This window comes from Cavia porcellus, unplaced genomic scaffold (assembly GCF_034190915.1).
Source record: "Cavia porcellus strain 051 isolate PalLab524CR breed Dunkin Hartley unplaced genomic scaffold, mCavPor4.1 scaffold_1, whole genome shotgun sequence".
In the NCBI taxonomy this organism is placed as follows: domain Eukaryota; kingdom Metazoa; phylum Chordata; class Mammalia; order Rodentia; family Caviidae; genus Cavia; species Cavia porcellus.
Window position 1 is genome coordinate 222,017,188 of NW_026947484.1, and position 22,670 is coordinate 222,039,857.

The following is a 22,670-nucleotide window of genomic DNA, read 5'->3' on the forward strand; positions in this document are numbered from 1 at the left end:
TGGGTCCTGAGTAACTTCTGAGTCTTCCAGTGGGTTCTTCCAGTGGGTTCCAGAAGGTTCCTTTGATTTTACATTATTACTATATTATTATAAATGATTAAATTACTATGTCTTTAAACTGAACTGCTATAATTTGGACTTTGTTTCAATTTACACAGCACTTTGTATCATATAGAGGGATATTCAGAAAACTTTAATCAAATACTCGTCTTGGTGAATCTTTTAGATGAGTCATTTTACTGTTTCTTTTCAGTGACCTCAGAACTTCTATTATTGCTTGAACTGGTGCAGTGATAAGCTGCAGATATTTTGCAACACTAAGCACAGCCTGCTTTAACCTATTGTCTCTTACAAAATATTGGAAAAACTAATAACAAGGACAGCAGAGGAGAATGTGTGTATGTGTATGTGCATGCTTCCCATTTGGACTAATGGAGGTGTTTTTCTATTTCACTAAAGAATTGGACATTTATTCATGTAAATACCACTTATTCTTTGGTGTAGTAATGTTTATCTCTACCTTGGGCCAGTAAAACTAGATAGAAATAGTTTCCTTGACTGAGCTGTGAATCTGCAGCCAGCAGAGAATCACCTCCAGCATCTGAATTATCAAGAAGGGAGGTAGGGTTTTTTACTTGGAGGTGGTCCATATATCATCTGGAAATACAGGTTTCTCCATATATTCCCCAAATGGACCATACTATTTGGAGGAGAAATCTGGAAGTAAAAATTCAAAAGCTTAAAACTGGTAGATATGGTGTGTCCCTTCTAACAACAATGATCTAATGGTGCAAATATACTGTGCTAACTTGCACCTCGGAGCATAAAAGAGCTTAGACTGACCTCAGACACTCTGAGAACAACTTCTGCTCTAGATAGAAATCCAGGCTCTCTTTTCTCTCCTAGACATCATAATGCTTGATTTCCTCTTAGCTAAGAGACACGCTTTGATTTTGCTTTACTTATCCAGGTGTCTCTGAGTTGTCTGCCAACTTGGAGCCTTGCAGCTTGACCAGAGAATTGACTGGAACTCCACACTCTGACCATACATCTTGGAGTCATCTTCCAAGTTCACAGACATGGTTCTTCTCCTTGGCAGCAAGGCCTTGTCCTTTGTTAATCTTGTCATTATCTAGAAAGGTTCACTTAGGTTTTGAAACTTGGTTTCTGACCACTGTTTTGCTGTTTGCACTCCTCTGCTGTCATTTTTAATGATTGCACTTTTTCTCTCTGATCCTGGAACCTGTGAATGAAAAATAAAAGACTACAAGAATATACATGGTGGTGTTTTCTGTGTGTGTGTGTGTGTGTGTGTGTGTGTGTGTGTGTGTGTATGTATGTACAGACTATGTTATCTACTAGTTCTTAGTGATGGTGTCCACAAAGGCCTAGAGGGGTCTTTACATCATCTCCAGGTCCTCTTAACAATTGACAAAAGCCAGATTTTATAAGTTACAAGGAGGGTGGGGCTATGCATATATAGGCTATGCTGCTCATTTGGAAGGACCTGTGACATTTTTGAGAAGAGTTCTTTCAGGAGTTGTATTGAAGCTACATATCAGTGCAGTGGTTATAGGTAAAATATAACTCCTGATGTTAAATGTGCTGAGTTCATGGTTTCACAATATTGAGGCATGAAGTTGTGAACCAAAGGAGGAAGTTAGGAGAGTTTCACTGGAAATAAGGAGGAGAATAGCTCTTGGGTTTCCAGGAGGGATTCTGAATGAGGCAGCTACTATTAAGGATAATTTATATAACAAAGTCACAATATGGGTAGAATCTGGGTCAGACTATAATCAACCAATAAGATTACACGATGAGATGCTTGTCTAATGTGGATCCAATAGGAAAACAAATCACATGGCAAGGATATGTGGGAAGAACAAAGGCATTTTTTTTGGTACTGGGAATCAAACTCAGAACCTAGCTCTTGCCAGGTAGGGATGGATCCAGATATTCTGGAAACCCACCTGGGCATCTGAGGCCTATCTGGACTTACTGGACCAGATGGTGATAATTATATAGTATAATCTTGTTATTGTTTAATCTCTTATGGAGGCTTATAGGCCTGGCTATTGAGTCTCCATCTTGAAGGTTGGTCTTCTTCAAATTTGTTGCCAGCCACAATTCTGATGTCTTTTGCGTTTTGCACTAACTTCCTTGAAGGCCCAGTCTCTCTTTGACTGTGTATTAATTTTTACCTAACTTGACCAGTTTCCTAAGGGTAATGTTGAAGACAAGATAATTGTAAGAAATGCTTACTGATTTTTGATTATAGCACATACTAATGGAAGAGAACAAAAGTTGGCTTAGTTCCAGGAAAAAATGAATAATGAAGCATAATTTCATGACAGTATTTCACATTAACAGTAGAAATTAGTCATAGGCTCTGGGGTTTAGACTGTCACCAGGATTCCATTTTCAGTTCTAACCTTTTATGATTATGTGACTTAACCCTTTGAACTAGTAGTAGTTTAAAACCCACTCTTCAGGTTTACATAGAACTACCATTTAAAGTTTTTACATTTATAATATCATACTGTAAATCCAAATATTTATGAGACATGAAGCATAATGTTGGATGCCTCACAGGCTCACTTATTCGTGTAAACTTCTCAGCATGCACCATATGCCAGTATGGTGCTGTGTGTTAGGATAAAATGCCAGGTAAGGCAGGTAGTGTCTTTAGGAGGGTTACAGTCTAACAGAGGAGACAGGTTTACAAATAGACATTTAGAATGCAGTTGGTTAAGAGCAATTTGAGAGACAACATCAAGAAGCACACGTGAGAGGGTCTCAAGTCAGGAGGTAGAGGTAGTGTCAACAAGACTTTAGGAGTAGATCACAATTTAGTGGAGAATGGACTGAACAAGAATGAATAAATATAGGCAATGCATACATTTAAAAATATTGTGATACTTGAAATGTGTGGGCTTTCTTTACCTTCTTTTTAAAATTCACATTGAGTTGCCATTTCCACGTTCTTGGGTTGATTATTCATGGTTCTAATACTCTGTTTGCTGACAGCCAAAAGAAACCAAATTCATGGGTCTCGGTGAGTTTATAATTGCATATCAAAATTCCCCAGATTGGCCTCTAAAACACTGGCCACTAAAAGACTGAAATTATGATATTAGAAGGACATTAAAAGTGGAACAGATCAGGTGCTAAAAAACTAGAGTCTGAGGGTATAAACCAGAGAGAAAATTAAGGCTGTAAATACCACTGGTGTGTCTGCAAACCACCTGAGCTGACAAAGTCTCTGTCATCCCTAAGTATTAAACCTGAGCTGCAGTTGTGGAATTGAGAGTTCATCACTCAGGAGGACCTCGGCTTAGAGAGCTTTAGGGATCCGCATGCTAAGGTTCTAAAAAGTCCTGGAACATGAAGGAACTCGAAGACTCAAAACAAAGCTTTGGGAGCTAATTAATATTGTGCAATTTCAGTGCTAGTTTGACATTTTTGTGGACTGGTCTCAATATTCTACCATGTTTTATAGCATTTAATTAATGGGTAAACTCATCCATTGGATAAATTATAACTTGCCTGTCGGGACATGAAGTGAGTGTTTAGAAGCCTGGAGTTTGCACCTAAAACACATTAGTTATATTTAATGGCTGTTTCTGCATTTTTGTGCTCCAGTACTAACATATTCCTGGAGTAAAACATCTCTAGAAGTTTTCAATGCTTTTTCAGTTAACAGTGTGATTGAATAATAATCAACAAGTAATTATGCTATTAAGTATGTAGGACTTTTGTTAGATGGTTTATCAAATAAGATTTTGAAATTTAAGATGCTCATACTGTAATATATTTTCAAGAACAAGCCAACACCTGAAATAAGCTTTCAGGAAACCCAAACATCACCGATATCGAGATCAATCAGTTACTCGTTTTTGTCAACATGATGCCTATGACCTTGATCACTGGAACAGCTGCAAATCAGACTTTATGCATTCTGTGAAGGTAGTGTAATTATATCTACACTATGGGCCAAGGAGAAATTGCAACAACTGTTTCATTTAACAGAGTACCTATCTCCCTATTTCCTATTATATAGGAACTTTTATTTTGTTCTTTTAGAGTTTCTCATGTAACAGAAACTATATGTTAAGCTTGCCTATCTGATTTATTTCACTTAACATTGTCTTATCGTGCATCCATTTTCTCACAAATGACTCATTTATCCTTGGTTGTGGCAGAGTCATTCTCCATTGTGTATAAATACCACATTTTCTTTATCCATTCATTTGTTGACAGATAGATAGGCAACTTCCAAGATTTAGCTATTGAATTGTTCTTCTATAAACAAGAGCATGCATGTACACTGTAATACGATGTCTTTAATTCTTCAGGGAAGATACCTAGAAGAGGAATAGAGGGATGAATGGAATTTCTGTATTTAGTTTTTTGAGGAATATTCATACTGATTTCCACAGTGGTTGCACGAGTTTACATTCTCACTGACAATGTAGAGGGATTCCTCTTACTCATAGCCTCCCAAGCATTTGTTATTTGATTTGGTGATGGCCATTCTTTCTGGAGTAAGACGGACTATGTTCACAACTGTGAACTGTGCGAACACAACTATGAACTGTGCGAACACAACTATGATGGCGTTGGAGGTCCTTGTCTTAGATTTTCTTGTAATGAAGAACTCACTGTTCACTCACATAGGTTCACTTATGGGGAGTAAAATTACTTAATACTTGACAGCTAGTAGTTGATGTTTTTGGGTTTATCTTCAGTTTTACAGCTGAGGTCATCCTCTTCCTGGGCAATCACCAGTTAGTAGCCATGCATGGAAGTATTAGGACCTGATCACTTCTGCCCCATAAAGTATTAGTTTATCCTTTCCTTTAGGGATGACAGAGACTTTGTCAGCTCAGCATGGTGTGCCAATGTTTCCCTCTTCCCTCTTGCTTTCTTTCTCTCCTCATCTTTCACATGCATTATGTCTCCCTTTTCTCATGAATGATCGCAGCCCAACAAATGTCTTTCCATCCTAATTTCATTCGGTATCCATGTTCCAGAAGACCAAAGTGACACTGAAACGAATGCAGTAATCTACTCAAGGTGGATAATCAATGTAATGGCGGGCATGCCTTTTCTGTATTGACAGAAAGTTCTGATTATTAAGCACAGAGTGGGAAATACAAATAAATGGAAGCCATAGAAACACAGTAGCAAAGAAAAGGCGGGGGGAGAGAAACACAGATTTAGACACCCCATAAAATCTTTCAGATAGTTATCTAGTCTATTCTACTCATATCTATGAGTGTATAATTTAGTCTTTTAGTTGCTCTGGTATTAATATTATCAGTTATACGTTAGGCAAAAAATGAAATGCATGAACAACTGAAATGGCCTATTTTATTATTGTTAGAAGCTAAATTTCAAGTGCTCATAAAGTACTTAGAATAATATCTATCACACAGTAGGCTTGCCATAACCATTTGTTGAATAAATAAAATGGATAAAAGTTTTAAAAATTCAGCATATTATATATTTTAGTAAAAATGGTCAAATGGAGAGAGACAAATATTGCATGATTTCATTTATATTTAAATCTAAAAAAGTTGAATCATGAAAGCAGAGTACAATGGTAGTTATCAGGAGCTATGGGAGCTGAGAGGGATTGGGATATAATAAATGCATAAAGTTTCAGTTAGGATGAATAATTTTGGAGATATGTAGTTAAGAAAACTGTATTACATACCAGACATTTGCTAATGGAGTAGGTTTTAAGTCTCTCTCTGGCCCAAATGTTAATTAAATGAGGAAATGGATATGTTAGGTTGATTGTGGTAATCACTAGCATACATATATGGGAATGTCATGTCACTGCAGACCTTAATTCATATAATTTTTACTTGTTAGTTGCCCTTTGCTAAAGCTGAAAAAGTGAAAAATAGTTTGTAAAAGTAATGGTGGGGATAGACAACTATAGAACATATTTTATCCAGATATGATGCAGCAAAACTGATTTAAAGGAAATTGATAAGAATAAAATAAATTTGAATCTGAGATATCAATCTTTAAGCACTGTAATCATTGAAGTTATGCCAGGTGAAGCATTTGTTTCTGACATGCAAACATTCAGGTATTTGAGAAAAAATAGTGCTAAAAATTATGTTTCTATCACAAACTGGTTATGAATTATTCAATAAATGTGTGGGGGTGATATTGTTTACAACACATTTTCTGCCAACTTCTGCTTTTCACTAAACCTTTTAAAAGATAGAGGCAGCTTCATAATATAATTGGTACTAGAAGCAGATGGTATTTCTCTGACCCTTCATTTTAGCTTCTAGGCATTTGCAATCAGTTATATGCAAGATATGTAGACAGACAATATGCATTAAAATTAGCCCCATCTTTTTTAGCTGTCAGAAAGTAGACTTGGTCATAAAATTTCAGAGTGAAGAATCTGAGAGATCATCTACTTCAATTCTTGTATTTTACAGGTGAGAAAACTCTTGGGAGAGGTGGTAAATTGACCACCCGAGGGTGCAGCGGAGGAAACAGGACCAGGCCTCATCCCCTTGCCTTTGTGCTAGACACTCCCCACTCCCAGGACCGAGGCTGCCTCCTCTATATGGGCAATTCAAGTATTTATGCATTATTTAAAATTATGAGACATTTACGGCATTCTGCAAATTAAGAATATTATAACTCTAGCATTATTGCCACTCCGTTCTATTAAAATCTAAGACATTACCATATTTGCATCAGATTTAAAAACCATATTGGGGCTTAAATACTGTTAAATAAAACAAATCTGTTACATTCTATTTACTGTGAAATAACGGTAATTGGACAAGGGCTCACTTGTAATTCTTTAAGCATCAAATATGTAAATATTTCCAACACTTTAAAAATGGCAGTACAAATAATATTACCAGTAATCTCTTAATTTTTTATTTTAAAAAAGCAAAACAGAAAAAAAGCAAAATAGAAATAATACAGAATTAATAAAGCCTGAAATTGATACTAGTTAATATATTTCAATATTGTTATCTTAGAAATAGTTGTTCAGGTTACAAGATCTAGGCATAAAAAATCAAATGATGACAGCACAAACTATTCTTTTGATGAACTAACAGATTAGTAGTATAGTTATCTATCTTGCACACATACATACATACAGTTACATATGAATACCTCATACACATAAACTTTTCCTTTTTTCCTCTTATCCTTCCCCTTCTCCCAGTTGTTTTTTCCTTTTGAGCACTTTCTTTCCCTTTCATTATTACAATATCTATTGTATATTTTGGGTCTTATTACTCTTTCAGTTTTTTATTACTTATTTTTTACACTAGGGAGACAATATGATATTTACAAATGTGAGTCTGATTTATTTCACTTACTAATATAGTCTCAAGTTGCCTCCATTTACCTATAAAAGGCTCAAGATTATCTTTTTTCGTAGCTAAATAATATTCCATTTTATAAAAATATCACATTCTTTTTATCCATACTGTGGTTTATGGGCATTTCAGTTGTTTCCAAGATTTGGCTTTCCACATGCTGAAGACTGAAATTGGACCCATGTTTATCATTATGCACTAACTAAAGTCAAAATGGATCAAAGATCTAAATATTAAAACAGGAATACTACATCTCCTGGAAGACAAGGTAGGACAAAATCTTGAAGACATGGGGGTAGGCAGAGAATTCATGAACCAAAATCAAACCGCATAGGAAATACTTCAAGCAATCAACAAACAGATCTCATTTTATTAAAAAGATTTTTGCGCTTCAAAAGAAGTCACCATCAGAGTGAAAAGAAAACCTATAGAATAGGAAAAAATCTTAGCCAGCTGCCCCTCAGACAAAGAACATACCTAGAACATATAAAGAAGAACAGGCCTCCAAATTCAAAGATCCAATCCAAAAATGGACATCTGAAATGAACACACATTTATCAGATGAAGAAATGTTCAACATCGTGGGTCACTGGAGAAATGCAAATTAAAGCAACATTGAGATTCCATCTCACTCCAGAAAGAATAGCCACCATCAAGAAGTCAACTGATAACACAAGTTGGCCGGGCTGTGGGGAAAGGGGAACACTGCTCCACTGTTGGGGGGAGTGTAGACCGATGTAGTCACGTGGAAATCAGTATGGAGACTCCTCAAAAAAACTAAAGTTGGACGTTCCATTCAACCCAGCTATTCTTTTCCTGGGTATTTTCCCAGAAGAATTGATAACATCATACTGCAGTGATATATGTGCACCTATGTTTATAGCAGCACAATTTGTAATAGCTCTTGGAAATATCACCAGTAATCTTAAGTATATCATTATATTGATCTGGTTACTCTATGACACTCTTTCATATCATTTTTTTTTTAAATCACATTGTTATTGTCCTAGAGTTAACCTATTTTCTTCTAGAGCAAGCTATGTGTCTTTTGTTACAATTCTTTTTGGCTGAAGTATAATGTGTCAGGTAGACCTGTATTTCTCTAGTGGGCCAAAGACTTCTAATGGCCTAAATAATTTCTCTGTGTGGAAAAGACAGATAATTTATCTTGAGGGGTGGACTTTTAGCCAGGGTCCTCGACTTCTTGAGCAGAGCCATTCTGGATTTATCTCCCATCAACTACTTGGTCAGGTACTTTTATGTAGGTCCAATTCACAAACTTTGATTCACCTCTGATGGCCAAAAAGATGATTTTCAAATCTTGTGAGTGGCTAAGTTCAAGATATGACTCACCTAAAAGACGAACATTGTGAAAACATTTGAACTTGGTTTTGGAAGGGTTTACTTGCCTTATGTTTGAGTATTGGTTACACCCAGTATCCTGCAATTTCACATCAAAGAGAATGAGGAGCGCATGCTGTGAATTAAGGCTTCGCCGAGGAGAAGCTGGGAAGCCATCCAGGTTTTTCTCCCAGAAATCAAACCTTTCTTGGAACTGACTGTTAATACAAATGGTTGGATTTCAAGACACATTTCTTCTGAGACTGAAATGGACTACAGAGCTAGTAAGAGTGTGATATGCGGTATATTACACCATCTACCTGCCTCCACATAGATTATGTGCACAGATAATCTTGACCCCAAATTATGTGCACAGAGTGAAAAAAGTTATGGTGACCTTCCCGTCCTCACCCATCATCTCCCTCACGTTATGTGCCACTCACCTTAAATGTCACATCTTGCTTTTGTCAAAGCAGATATTTTATATTTTGGGACACTTGCTAATGTCACTTATTTTCTGAATTAGAATCCCCTTCTTTAAATTTAAAAAAATACTACAATCCGGTTTCAGAAAATATCTCAGGAAGATATTTTCAGATATCTCAGGAAGTACAAGCAGGTGCAAATCTGTAGAAATAAAAAAATGTGGTTTAATAAAATTTGGATAGACTCTTGAATTTAAAGAAATGTCTGCTACATGATACATACTAAATAAAATGTTGATGGTGAAGGAGGTCAGTCCTGTGTTATGTTTAAGGATCTCGATAAGTTTTGTTGGTCTGGAAGGTTTTCTTCTGGAGCTTTTATCTACAGTTAGGCACTCATACGTAGCTTTGCCTAGAAGCTCCTAACATGCTCTGGCCTCAGACATCTGACGTACATTCCTTTAACCCCATGTGAATATTTACATGCAGGCCTTGACTGCAGTCTCTGTTTCTTGGGTCAGCATTTCCACTCCTGGCTGGACTTTGGCGCCTACCTGAGTCCTGGCGCACTTAGCTCAGGGCCTGCCTGTTGCTACTCGGCAAGAATGAAGTTTCTGGCTTTCCACAAGACTAGGAAGGGGCTCCGTTTCCCTTAACTGGCCATTGGGAATTGTGATGTTCCTGATCTCTCTGATCTTAAGCATCATTATCCCGTCCATTGATTTAGTCGCAAGTGTGTGAGCTCTGGAAACATCATAGGCCAGTATTAGACTTTAGCTCCTCTGTATCTATGTTTGGTGAAGATTCTCAGCCTCTTATTTATAAAAGTGAAGCTAATAGTAAATCTTATCTTGCAAAGATTAAACAGTAGTGTCAAGACCAGACAAGATGGTGCACATAGAAGAGAGTAAGACCTTTGTGACTTGTGAGGAAGAGAACACTCATCCAAAGCTGGCACAATACGTTTGCAGGAATGGAAATGGGACTAACTGGATTCTGATTGTTGATTCCTGGGGGTCAGACTCCCAGTGTTGAGTATGTATCTCCCTTGACCATCTGTCTTCTCTTAGTTTTTCTGTTCTCCTCCAGCCAAATTCTAGCAAGGAAGGGTTTGGGAATAGCATGGAAGCATCTCTGTGTCTTACAATTTTGCTTTGGCTTTGGTTAAAAAAAGAGATTGATTGTTTTAGAGCCCAGTAATTAAGTAGGCAGAGTGCAAAATGTCAATAATATCAACAAAGCAATTCATTAAGCCAGAGTGGGTGCCCTTGTTTAATAAACTGATTTTAAATAACAGTTTATCATGGGTAAGTTGAAATCTTGCATAAGGTACCTAAAAGTGAAGGAGAATTGATTTTATTATTTAAGAGTTTCTGAATGTTACTATAAATAGCACGGAATAAATATTCTTGGAACTGAATCAGGATATTTTTCTAGAAATGTGGCTTTTAAAATGACGCTGAAAAAGTGATGTTGAAATTCTTGGAAACCACATTTGTATTCAGGGTATTTCACCACCTAATGATCACAATATGGTAAAAGAGCTCTGGTTTTTGGAGGTAGACATGGTTTTAAATTTTACCCTGTTAACACAGTATCACTGAGTCTTAGCCTACTCTTAAATGAATACATTTAGATTCGTCTGTTTTCCATGATGATAATGCATATTAAGTGCAAGAATGCATGCCATGTGTCTTATGTCATATCAGGGCCATTTTCTGTTCTTATTTTTGACTTCTAAGCTTTTTTGGAGAGGACCCATTTTAAATGAATTTAATGAGAATACACATTTTCTCATCTGAAGATTATTCTGAATTTATCTCCTCATACAAAAAATATTAAAATGTTCTAATATTCTAAAAGAGACTTAATGATACATACTTTTTTCTTTTGGACAGTGCAATTTAAATTTTTGACAAGATGGAGCATGGAGGAAGACACGTGACTGATTCATTGGGTTGCATATATGACAAAGGAGTGTTACTGAGTTTGTGTTATTAGAGTGAAGTTGTGACTATAAACTTTAATTGTACAGACAATTGCTGTGTGCCTAGCACAAGTAACTTGCTAAGGATAGGATAACGAACAAAACAGGTTGTGTTCTTTTGCTTTATGGAACTTAGTAATAGTGAGAGGGTACATAAAATAAATTGGTAAAGTATATACTGCTCTTGACAGTGATCATGATGTTTTAAAAAAGGGCAAAATAAGGAGAATAAAAAATGTGAGTGGGTGCAGGATTTGTTTTTAATATGCGATGTCCAGAGAAGGACTCTTTCCATAGTTGACATTTGAGCGGGAGTCTGATGGGAGTGAAGGAGAGTTTGGAAATATTAAGGATAGCAGTGTTCCATGCAGAAAACAAATAGGTTACAAAACCTCTTGAGGAAGGAGCGAACCCAGATTGTTCAAAGAATACCAAGAATACCAAGCTTTTAAAGTAAGAATGACAATTTAAAAGATTATGGTAGTATAAATTAATTATAGAGATCTTTGAACAACTTGTGCCTGGTTAATGGCACTGTATTATGCACTTTAAAATTTGTCAAGACAATAGATGATATATAAATTCCTTTACTACTACTCAGACTGCTATTACCAATACCACTATTACTAATTACTATTATAATATAATGGAGATCAGTGAAGTGAAGTGTGATTGGACTGTTGTTCCCCAAGGGGAAATTTGTAAATCTGTGAAGTGTTTCTGGTTTCAAGAATGATTGAGGTGTGTTACTGTCATGAAATGGGGAGAGGTCAGGAATGTCAGATGCATGGCCAAAGATGGGACAGTTCTGCACCATGAAAACTTGTCTTATGGCTTACATAACTTTCATCTATACGAGTGGGAATTTGTGAAGTATAGAGAAGCTACATACAGTTGCGCAAGGCGTGAATTGCAGAATCATTAGAAGTACCATTGACCTGGATCTGCTGAGCATGGTGGCCCCAGATTGCTGTCCATGATATGTACAGCTGTACAGCATACTGGCACCCTTGCATGTTGGGGAAAAACATTGTTTTTGAGTCTAGAACCTAATTCCATTTTACATGTGAACACACAGGTTTTTTGGGTGCATGATTTTATAAACATTGAATTTCTTAGAAATGTAACTACTACTGTGGCTGGGAGGAAATAATGTTATTTTCTGAGAAGATTTATTAGAAGTTGTTCCCAACTGCGTTAGTCACATCCTAATCAGGGTGAAGAAACCAGATAGCAGCTGAAACTGGAGAACTTTAATAGAAAGCATTATTAACTATAATATAAAGTCAGTACAAAGTATAGATTAGTAAGAAGAGAATTATAAAGAATATAAGAATGACAAATATAATGATCGGCGCTATTCCTAGAGGCAATAAGGCACATTATGTGGGAGAGCCACCAGCCCAGGTGGGGACATGCTGGGACTATATTTGTTGGAAAGAGCACAAACATTGTTCATAGGATGCTAAAGAAGTTGCTGTGGTTCTGTAATGGTACAACTTGCTGGAAATCTCTGCAGTAGAACTTCTCAGAAAATCAGATGTGGAGAAAAGTCAGTGACTACAAGTGTTTTTCAGAGGCTCTCTGCTCTGGGATGGGATAAGGGTGTGTGGAAGGAGCTGCTGGCCACTGGGTGCTGTTGGTCACGCTTCATTCCTGCAGAGGGTGGTAGAGAAGCTCTGGCCACAGGATTGTGGTGTTGGAGGCCTGGTAGGTACTGCAGGAGTTGGGGACGTAAGAAGAGGTGTTAACTGCAGGACGGGGACAACAGGGAAGCAGGCAGCCAGGCTGCAGGAGACAGATACTGAAGAAGCTACTCATGCTGCAAGAACTGTGCACCGTAAAAACCAAGGACACTAAAAGGAATTGCAAAAAGTATCACACTGGATCCGAGAAGCAAATCCCCTGTCTCCTGTACTCCCCACTGACAGAGGTTAAATTTGCTCAAAGAAAGACTATTCAAAGGTTCAGCTCCATTTTTACAGAGCAGGCAGTGAAGGGTAGGTTTGGATCTGAGATGATTTTGGAAGATCACATTGCTGAAGTCTATTTGCCCTTCTTCACTTGCTAATTTAATATACATATATTTGTTTTGGTGATTCTATATAGAGTTACAACCTTCTTACCATATCATTAGGTATTAGAGTCATTTCTAACTATTCTGATCCTCTGACTTATATTACTATATAATAAATATTTTCCTTTTATTTCCATTCATTCGTTACATTGATTTTTTGGAAACTGTGTGCTTAGGTAGGTTATATGTGCTTGCTCTTCATGACAGCTAGAATGTTGCTATTAAAGCTGTGTTTGGTTGGCTAGGTTTGAGACAAGTCACTGTAAGGAGTTTTGATGAGCTGAAAGCCGCTGGGGAGGTTTGAGCAGAGGAATGATATGTTTTGACTCCTGTTGTAAAATGACCCATGTACAGTGGTGGTGTCACAGGGGACAGGAGTGCATGGGCCTTGACAAACAGAAGGGATATTCAACTGAAATTTTAAAGAGAACTCACTGAAGGGGCTGTTTACAGAGAAGCAGATGGAGGTACCCGCCTGCTAACCTTGCTCTTAGACATTGCAAAGGAGCCAGCGAGCTCCTTAATAGGGTGAATGTCTTCATGACAGGTCTTGTTTTCTCTAGGATCTCTTTAGATGGCCTATTTGTATGCATGTGCATATGACTGTTTCAGCATTAATCGTTTGTGGGGTGGGGGCGTAAGCTTGTACTTTTCTTCTCACTTAACCACTCTCGCCCTTGGAGACCCATCTCTATAGAGCCTTAATTGTGGAATCTCCCTGCTAGGGTGTGATGATCAGCTTGTGCCAGTCTCTGAACTCAAACACTCTCTTCAGAGGTGTCAGAACTGATCGGTGTTCACTAATGTGATGAGACTGAATTTCTCATGTTTTCCCATTTGTGTGGGATGTAGTCAATAGTTCAGGCCTGTGCTAAAGCTTATGCTCTGAGCTATTAAGTCTCAAATGCAGCCACTCTTTAACACTGGAGGTTCCTGAAAGGAGCCAAGGCACTGAGATTAATACCTTCCTTTAGGTTAGGGTGCTCATATTGTAAATCATATCAGGGAAGCTGGGATTCTTCTAAACTAATGGCTGAGAAATTGCCCTGTTTTTCATTGACTTTGCAATGTCTTCCTACAGGCCAGCACAGAGGTAATCACAAGCAGATGGGAACCCCCAGGCACCAATGTACCTTCTTCATTTATTACAGAACCCTGTGCACGGAAAGGAGGGAGAGAGCGAGCAGAGGTAAAGGGCAGCTTTTGCGCCCTCATGCCACTAACAAATTGGATATAATTACAATTAGGACACTCGGGAGTGTGAATCAGGAGAGTTCATGTTCTGATGCTGAGTTTCAAGGTGATTTCCAGTCCTGTGATAGGATAAAATGAGAACACTTAGAAAATGTGGTCAGGCACAAGTTCGAGGTTTTTGTAGAGCAGCTTTTTTGGGAGATTGAGAACCATCTGAGAAACATGAAGAAACCTTGAACATTGTTCTGTTTTCCTCCAAGGTTTATTTACTGTGATGTTTTCACATAGCAGCTTCAAAATAGACTAGAAAGAAATGTATTTTTCTTCATTTCAGTTACGTTGACAGAAAATTAAGAATTAAGTAATTCTGTCTTCTTAAAATCTAGAAATTCAGAAATAATTTCATGAGACAAGCTCAGATTTTATGGAAACAAAATAAAATAATGAAATAACTTACATTAAAACTTTTCTCCCCACCAAAAATAAACACCTCAAAATACTGGCTCCTCTTATCCTGTGACTTCTTGGACTTCAACAAATTGCTTCACTCCCCATATTCTGTGGGTATTGATCCGATAACTTTTTTTGATTATTACTGTGAGATGGCCTCAAGGTTTGAGAGACAGTTCCAATTAAAACACAAGAAAAAGAAATGACACAAAGTTCCAGTAAGAGCAATTACAAAAAGTCCTTCCTGGCAGCAGTAGGATGGTAGTGCATTTTGTTTTAGTTTGAAGCAGAAAATTGAAAATGGTTTATTTCAGCTCATGTCTCTCATTTTTACTATGTACAACAGAGCAGAATGAAGAAAGACATAATGCTTTATTAGATGACTGAGTAAACATTACCGTGTGACATCGTAGTCATATAAATTAATTGAGAGGCATTTTCTATCGGTGATAGTTTCAGGTCCCATGGAAAGATCCATTTTTCCAATTATTACGATTGCCAAATGATTACTAAGTGTCACTAGGTATTGCCCCGTCCCACCCCATGGTATCCTCACCTATCAGCTTCTGGCCAACGAGCTCCTTAATAGGGTGAATGTCTTCATGAAACACCAAGTCTCCACACTCAGGCTCTGAGGCAAACTTGATTATGTTGCCTGTCCTTAGAGTCACGAAGGGACCTTGAGCATTCGCTAATTCTAGATTTCCTGACATCTTGCCACTCTGTACATCTTGACCAATCTCCACGATCTTGGCTGGGGCTTATGGTCTTCTCCTTTTTCTCCACAGTGCTTACTTAATGAAGTACCTGGCTTGTCCCAGAGATGCCAGTGGCTGGTTTGAAAACACAGGGATAGTGACATATGTGTGGAAATAATAGTAATATTAAGAAGAAACTTTGCTGATTCTGGATCCTTCTACTTATATAACAATATAACTGGTTCGTAGCATCTCTCACCATCTCTTGAGTTTCAGATATATGAGTCTATTGCATTCATGTGGCTTTTTCTTTCAGGTTAAGTAACTCTGAACACCTGTAGCAATGATTTATAGATCCTATTTTCCAGCTCTAATCATTTTCATTGCTTTTCTCTGGAACTTCTCCAAGTTCTCCACTCGCTTGTGCTCTGGTCTGCAAACAACGTGGAACTGAAATACTGAGTGAAGGAATTATTGTGATGTTCCTACATTCAGCATCGTCCTAACCAGCCTGCACATATTAACCAGGCACTCATACCTAGCACTGAGTTTTGAATCTTTTGGCAATTTCAAATGATATTATTCCTCTCTGTGAGACAGACTTTCTTTTGGTAGTATTATATAAAAATATTATACCCACCTGTACTGTAGTCTATTTTTGTAAGAGGGGAGTAAGAGTTGGTTTTCTATGTCAATAAACAATGCTACTTCGTATTAGGTTTGGTTACGTGAAATTTAAGAGCTCTGCTCCTTCAATATAACATTTATCTCACATCCCACATTATACTGCAATGTACAAAGAAGCAAAAAATGATCTAGTATTTTTTAATATTACGTATTTTCAATCGGATCAATTTTATTCTATTTTGTTGATTTTTTCCTAGCTCAACTGAGCCTTAAATTTTCTATTGTCATTGTGAGATCTCAATTAATATTAAAATATTAATAACACACAGCTACTTAAACATTGTAAAAATTTAACAATATTATATATAGTACCTTTCTTTAAAAGGGTTTGCTATGTGTCTTACCTTATTTGATTCTCATACAGATTTTATTAGAAAGCAAAGATAGGAAAAATGTCCATTAACATCTATTTAATTACTCCAAGGTACAAATAAGAATTTAAGATCAACCAAGTCAATATAAATTAACGGGCAGGTAAATATTATAATTTGTGGTTTAGATTTTTGCAAAAGAGCTTCTCAAAGGATGACAAAAGTTGAACTATTACTATTAAGTATATGACTCTAGATAGTAAAACTTCAAGGAAGCCACAATAAGGAAACAAGATATTATGAGGTATTTTACATATATTTTAATGAAAAATGTTTTAAAGATCTATAACACTATGTTTTAAGTATCTATAACACTATGTATATCAAATACAACTCAATATAATCAAAAGATAAAAGCAACAATGCTTACAGATATTACAGGGATTGTCATTTGGCAGAAGAGCATAAAATTAAAAATTTGTATTAGTTCATATTCTTCAGAGAAAAAGGTTTAGGAGAGCTTCAAGTGTTCATTGTGAAAGCAAATGTTTGAATTAAATATTTTTCCATGAAATTCATTAAATGAATTTAATATATAAGAAATATAAGCCAAAATTTATTTAGTTTATGAAGCATTGAATTAAATATAGTATATGTTTTTTCTCTGATCTGAAAAATTACTTCAAATTTCACCCATTTTCTGTAAGAAAGTACTTTTAAGTGGTTTAAGAAAGTATTTGCCTTCTCAGGTTAAGAATGTTTTATTTTAGAATCTTCAGCTGGTGTTTTTTTAAAAAACAATCTAGTTTTACTGTGTATAATTCCTATACTATAAACCACCCAAATTATAACTTCTGAAGCTTTTCACAGCGTAACAAGATCGTGTAACCATTACCACAATCAATTTTAAACATTTTTATCACTCCAAAGGAAATGTCATAGCCATTACCAGCTGCTCTTTGCTCCTTCCAACCTTCCACTAATTTATTTCTTTCTTTATAGCGAGTGACTGTTCTGGAAATTTTATATAAATGGAATCATATGATGTGTAGTTTTTTCTGGTTAAGTTTTCAGGGTTCATTTTTTTTTATTTGCCTTTTTGAGACAGAGTTTTGTCGTGTAGTTTAGCCTGCCCTGGAACTGACTTTGTGGTCTTGGCTGGCCTCGAACCCTTAGTGATCCTCTTGCCTCAGCCTTGTGAGTTCTGGGATTACAGGTATAAGCCACTACACCTGGCCTCATCTATGTTTAACCATGTGTCGTTTTTCTATTGCTTAGTGATACTCCATTGCATAGGTAGGCCAAATTTCATTTATCCATATCAAGTGATGAATATTTTGAATTGTTTACCATTTTTAGATATTATGAATAATGTTTTATGAATAGATACAAAGTTTGAGTAAGGATATATTTTTATTTTCCTGAAGTGGGTATGTAGAATTAGAATTGGTAAAGGTACATCCATCTTTACCTCTCTGCCAAATTATTTTTCAAAAAGCAGGTTCATCATTTTACATCCTACCAGCAACATGTGAAGATTTCAGTTTTTGCATGTCAGCATGAACATTCTGATTATCCTGCTCTTTGATTATAGCCATGCTGGTGAGTGTGGATTTGTTATGATGGGGTTTTCCTTGAGGCTAATGCTGGGAAAATCTTTGTATGCTGCTGAGCATTTTGTATATTTCCTTTGAAGAAATATTTGTTCAAATATCTTGCCCATTTTTCAATAAATCTTTTTACTACTGAGTTGCAAGTGTTCTTTACATATTCTTGGAACAGGTCCCTTATCAGATATAAGATCTGCCAAATACACTGTTCCCTTCTCTGGATTAACTTTTACTTTGTTGAAAATGTCTTTCAAAGCACAAAAAGATTTTAAATTTGATGAAGCCAAATTTATCTATGGTTTTTTTCTTTTATTGCTTGTGGTTTTGGAGCTAGCGTAAGAGAACAAAGGTCATGCATATTTACTTGTATGTTTCCTATTAAGATTTTTATAATTTTAGCACTTACAGCTGGGTCCATGATCTACTTTAAGTTAATTTCTGCATGTGAGGTAAGGATGTGGTCCGATAACTTTCTTATAGGTGAATATTCGGTTCTTCCGGCCCCAGTTTTGATTGTGTAGTTTCTGAAAAGTCTTGTTGAACAGTGTAGAACTAAAAAAAAATCTGTCAACCTGAATGTGAGTACTGATTTCTGAACTCCCAACGTTTATTTCATTGCTGTGTGTTTCTTCTAATGCCAGTACCATATTGTCTTCATTGTTGTTATAACTTTTCAGTAAGTTTAAAATCAGGAAATGTGTATCTCCCTCCCCCTTTTTTTTGTCTTTTTGAGACAGGGTCTCACTATGCAGTTCAGGCTAGCCTTGAGCTCACTTTGTAGCCCAGGCTTGTTTCGAACTTGCAGTTATCCTCCTGCCTCAGCCTCCTGAGTGCTGAGATTACAGGTGTGTGCCATCGCGCCCGGCCCCAATTTGTTTTTAAGATTGGTTTGCATATTCCAATCCTATTCCAAGGCCTTTGCATATCCATATGAATTTTAGTATTGCTCGTCATGTTCTACAAAATAGTGGAGCTTATAATAAGGATTGTAGTGATTGTGCTGTAGATAAATTTGGGGAGTTTTTTAGTCTCAATAATATGAAGTATTCTTATGTATGATTATAAAATATCATGTAGTTAACTTAGATCTTTTTAAATTTCAACATTATTTTGTGGTTTTCAGACTACAAGTTTTGCACTTTTTTGTTAAGTCCATTCCAGAAGTATTTTATTCTTTGGATCTTATGTGAAATTATTTTCTCAATGTTGGAATACTTCATTGCTAGTGTATAATACATTATTTTTTGGTATATTGATTGTGTATACTCCAATGTTGCTGAATTTATGTAATAGTGCTAATAGTGTTTGGCAGATTTTTAAAGTTTTTCTATATTAAAAACCATGTCATTTGTGGATCTAAATAGTTTCACTTCTTCTCACTAATGATTGTTTCTTTTCTTGCTTACGTTCCCTGATTAGAGTCTCCAATACAGTGTTGAGTAGCATGGCGGGAGCAGGCATTCCTGTCATGCGCCTGGTCTCCAGCGAAAGCTTGAGGTCTTTTACAATTAAGTGTGGTCTTCTACATGCACAGGATCCTTGACCGACATTCTGTTTCTTTCCTCATACTGACTATATCATCACCTTACTTTTTGCTTCCACAGTTTCTGATAAAAACTCAACTCAATCTCTTTGTGCTTAGTACTTTTGTATGTGTTCAATATCTTTCCTCTTGAAGTTTTCAGTATTTTCTCTCTGTTGTCTTTGACTACATATTTTGACTATGATCTGTCTGTGTACGAATCTCTGAATTTATCCTACTTGGAATTCATTAAGCTTTTTGGGAATGCAAATTACTATCAAATTTGGAAAGTTTCCAGCTTCTATTTTTAAAAAATAACTTCCATGCTCTTTTATTCTCCACTTGTCTCTCTTTCTCTCTTTCTTTCTTTTTCTTTTCTTTCTTTCTCTTTCTTTTCTTTCTTTCATTTTTTCTTTCTTTCTCTCTCTCTCTCTCTCTCTCTCTCTCTCTCTCTCTCTTTCTTTCTTTTTTTCCTGTTTTGTTCTAGAGCCCTACATTTCTCTGCAGCTATATTTGCTTTACTTAATTTTTTCTTGGCTCTTCAGTCGTTTGGCTTCTGTTGATCTACATCTGAGACCCCTGATTGTTTTGTTCGTGTACAACTTACTGTTGAGCTCCTCTAGTACACTTTTCATTGTGGTTATGATGGTTTTAATCTTCATTATTTCCATTTGATTCATTAATTAAAATGATTTTATATATGCTAATATTCTTAGTTGATGAGACATTGTCATGATACTTTTAAAAAAACTCCTTTAAGTGTGGGTTCCTCTGGTTTTTCAAACATATTGAAACAAGCTTGAAAAAAGCTTTTTTTTTTTTTTTTTAATGAGTACCAGGGATTAAACTCATGACCACACACTTGCAAGGTAGGTGCTTATGCTGCTGAGCTAAATCCCCAGCCTGAAAGAAGCTGTTTTGAAGTCACTGTATCTTATCTCTAACATTGGCATGTTCTGAAAAGTAGTATATGTTATCAACTCTTTTTGTTTATGGATTGAACTTTTATTTTGTTTTGAAAAAAATTTTTGTTGAAAAATAAACATTTTATATAATATATTATCTACATATATTCTGCATACCAAATGTATCTCCCCCCAGGTCTTCTTTTCAATATTGTTTATTTGTTTAGTGGCATTCTTGGACTAGGTCAGCAAAGTCTATTTATCCTTTAGGACGTAACTCTGAAGTCTCTGTTTTGGTTTTGGTGAGGCAGAAGTCTTAGCATCACTGTCTCTGACTGCCTCCTTCTGTGATTTCACTGTTAAACTCCATCTTTCTGTGTCTTTAACAATCTAACACCACCGTTAAGCTACAGAAATTGTCAATTGATTGCTCTATTGTCTTTCACAATGCAGAGATCCATAAATGCCCTGACTGACTCTGATTTGATTTAATTTGGTCCCCTTTGCTGGGACTATCTTTGATGTCAGTCCTGAGACTTGCTTTTCCCCAGGAAATCTCTACTTTACTTGATTCTTTCTGTTAAACTTGTAGCTGGGATAGGATTTAGCTTATTGTTACTGGAAAGTATCAGCCTCTGCTTAGTGATCTATAATCAAAATCATCATTGTTTCTGATTTTGCCCTCAGTCTTGAACTTCCTTATGTTCTGCTCCAAATAAAGTCAGTACTTTAGGAATATATATTGGTCTTTTTAGACCTTCCTCCCCTCCAAGAAAAATGATTTACCCCACTGCTTTAGAAACAGGTGGGAATCACAGTTTATTTTTTCTGAGGAGGAGTATCTATGTTTTACAAAGAACACTGGCCTGGAGTGTGGCCTCTGGTGTTTTTGGTGTGGAAATTCTTCTCTTCCAATGAGCTTAGGTGAGAGTGATCAGGACTTGATATTTTTTTTTAAATTTTATTTAAAAGGAAAAAGAGAAAAAACAAAACAAAACAAAGCGGTGTAAGGGTACAAGTAATACAGAACTACAAAAAAAAAAAAAAAAAACAGTAAGAAATCACCAGTTAATAGATTACATATTATCATCTTAGAGATAGTTGCTCAATTCACAGTATCAAAGCATACAAAGTGGACATTCAAACAGTGAGACTGCAAACAGTTGTGTTCAATGATCCAACCAAAAACATTAATATGGTCAGCTATTTAACACCCCTAAACACACTTGCTGTTGTATCCTTTAGAGCTCTTTTTTCCCTCTCTTTTTTACAACAAAATTTACACATTTTGGGTTTTATTACTCCTTAGTTCTTATTACTTTTTTTTTTGGAAGAGAATAAAGTCAAATATGGCAAAACAAAGCTGTCAGTCAAAACCAAGGATAGACATAGCACATGATGTAAAACAGAGTACAAGGTTATCAACAATGGTTATCAACAATGTCTCTTGTTTCCTTAAAAAGAATTGTCTATCTCATTAGATATTATAAAGTTGAACAAAACAGTAGAGAACAAGACCAATAAAACTTAAGCATTGTAAACATTACAGGACTTCCAAAGGAGACAATAGTCAAACCAGAATGGGCATCTTAGTGAATCTTACTGGCTTCAAAGTAGTTGCCTATACCCTCAAACTTGATACTATCATACAGAATGGAACAGAGTCTAATCAGTCAAAACAAGATAGTGGGAGTATTACAGGACTTCAAAACAAGTTAATAGGAAATCAAAAAAAGTTACTATTATATAACCTGCTAATTTTTAAAATTTTTCCCCTTAATTAAAAAAAACATAAGAAATAACTAAATAATTTTTTAATGAATAAGGGAGAGATTGAGATAAAACAGGACATAACAATATAACAATACAGGTCAAAGCATGACTGTTTCAGCAACCTAGTGCTTCATCACCAAATAACCCGACTTAATAGTAATTACCATAGTGTCTGTCTTTTTCCTTGAAATATTTGGTTAAAACTTCATATACTATAGCTTCAAATATTTCCATGTCAAGAAGCCCAGAATAAAGCCTTTCTAATTAATAAATGAAAACTTTATAAGGCTTCAAGGCCACATAGTGGGGAATCATGA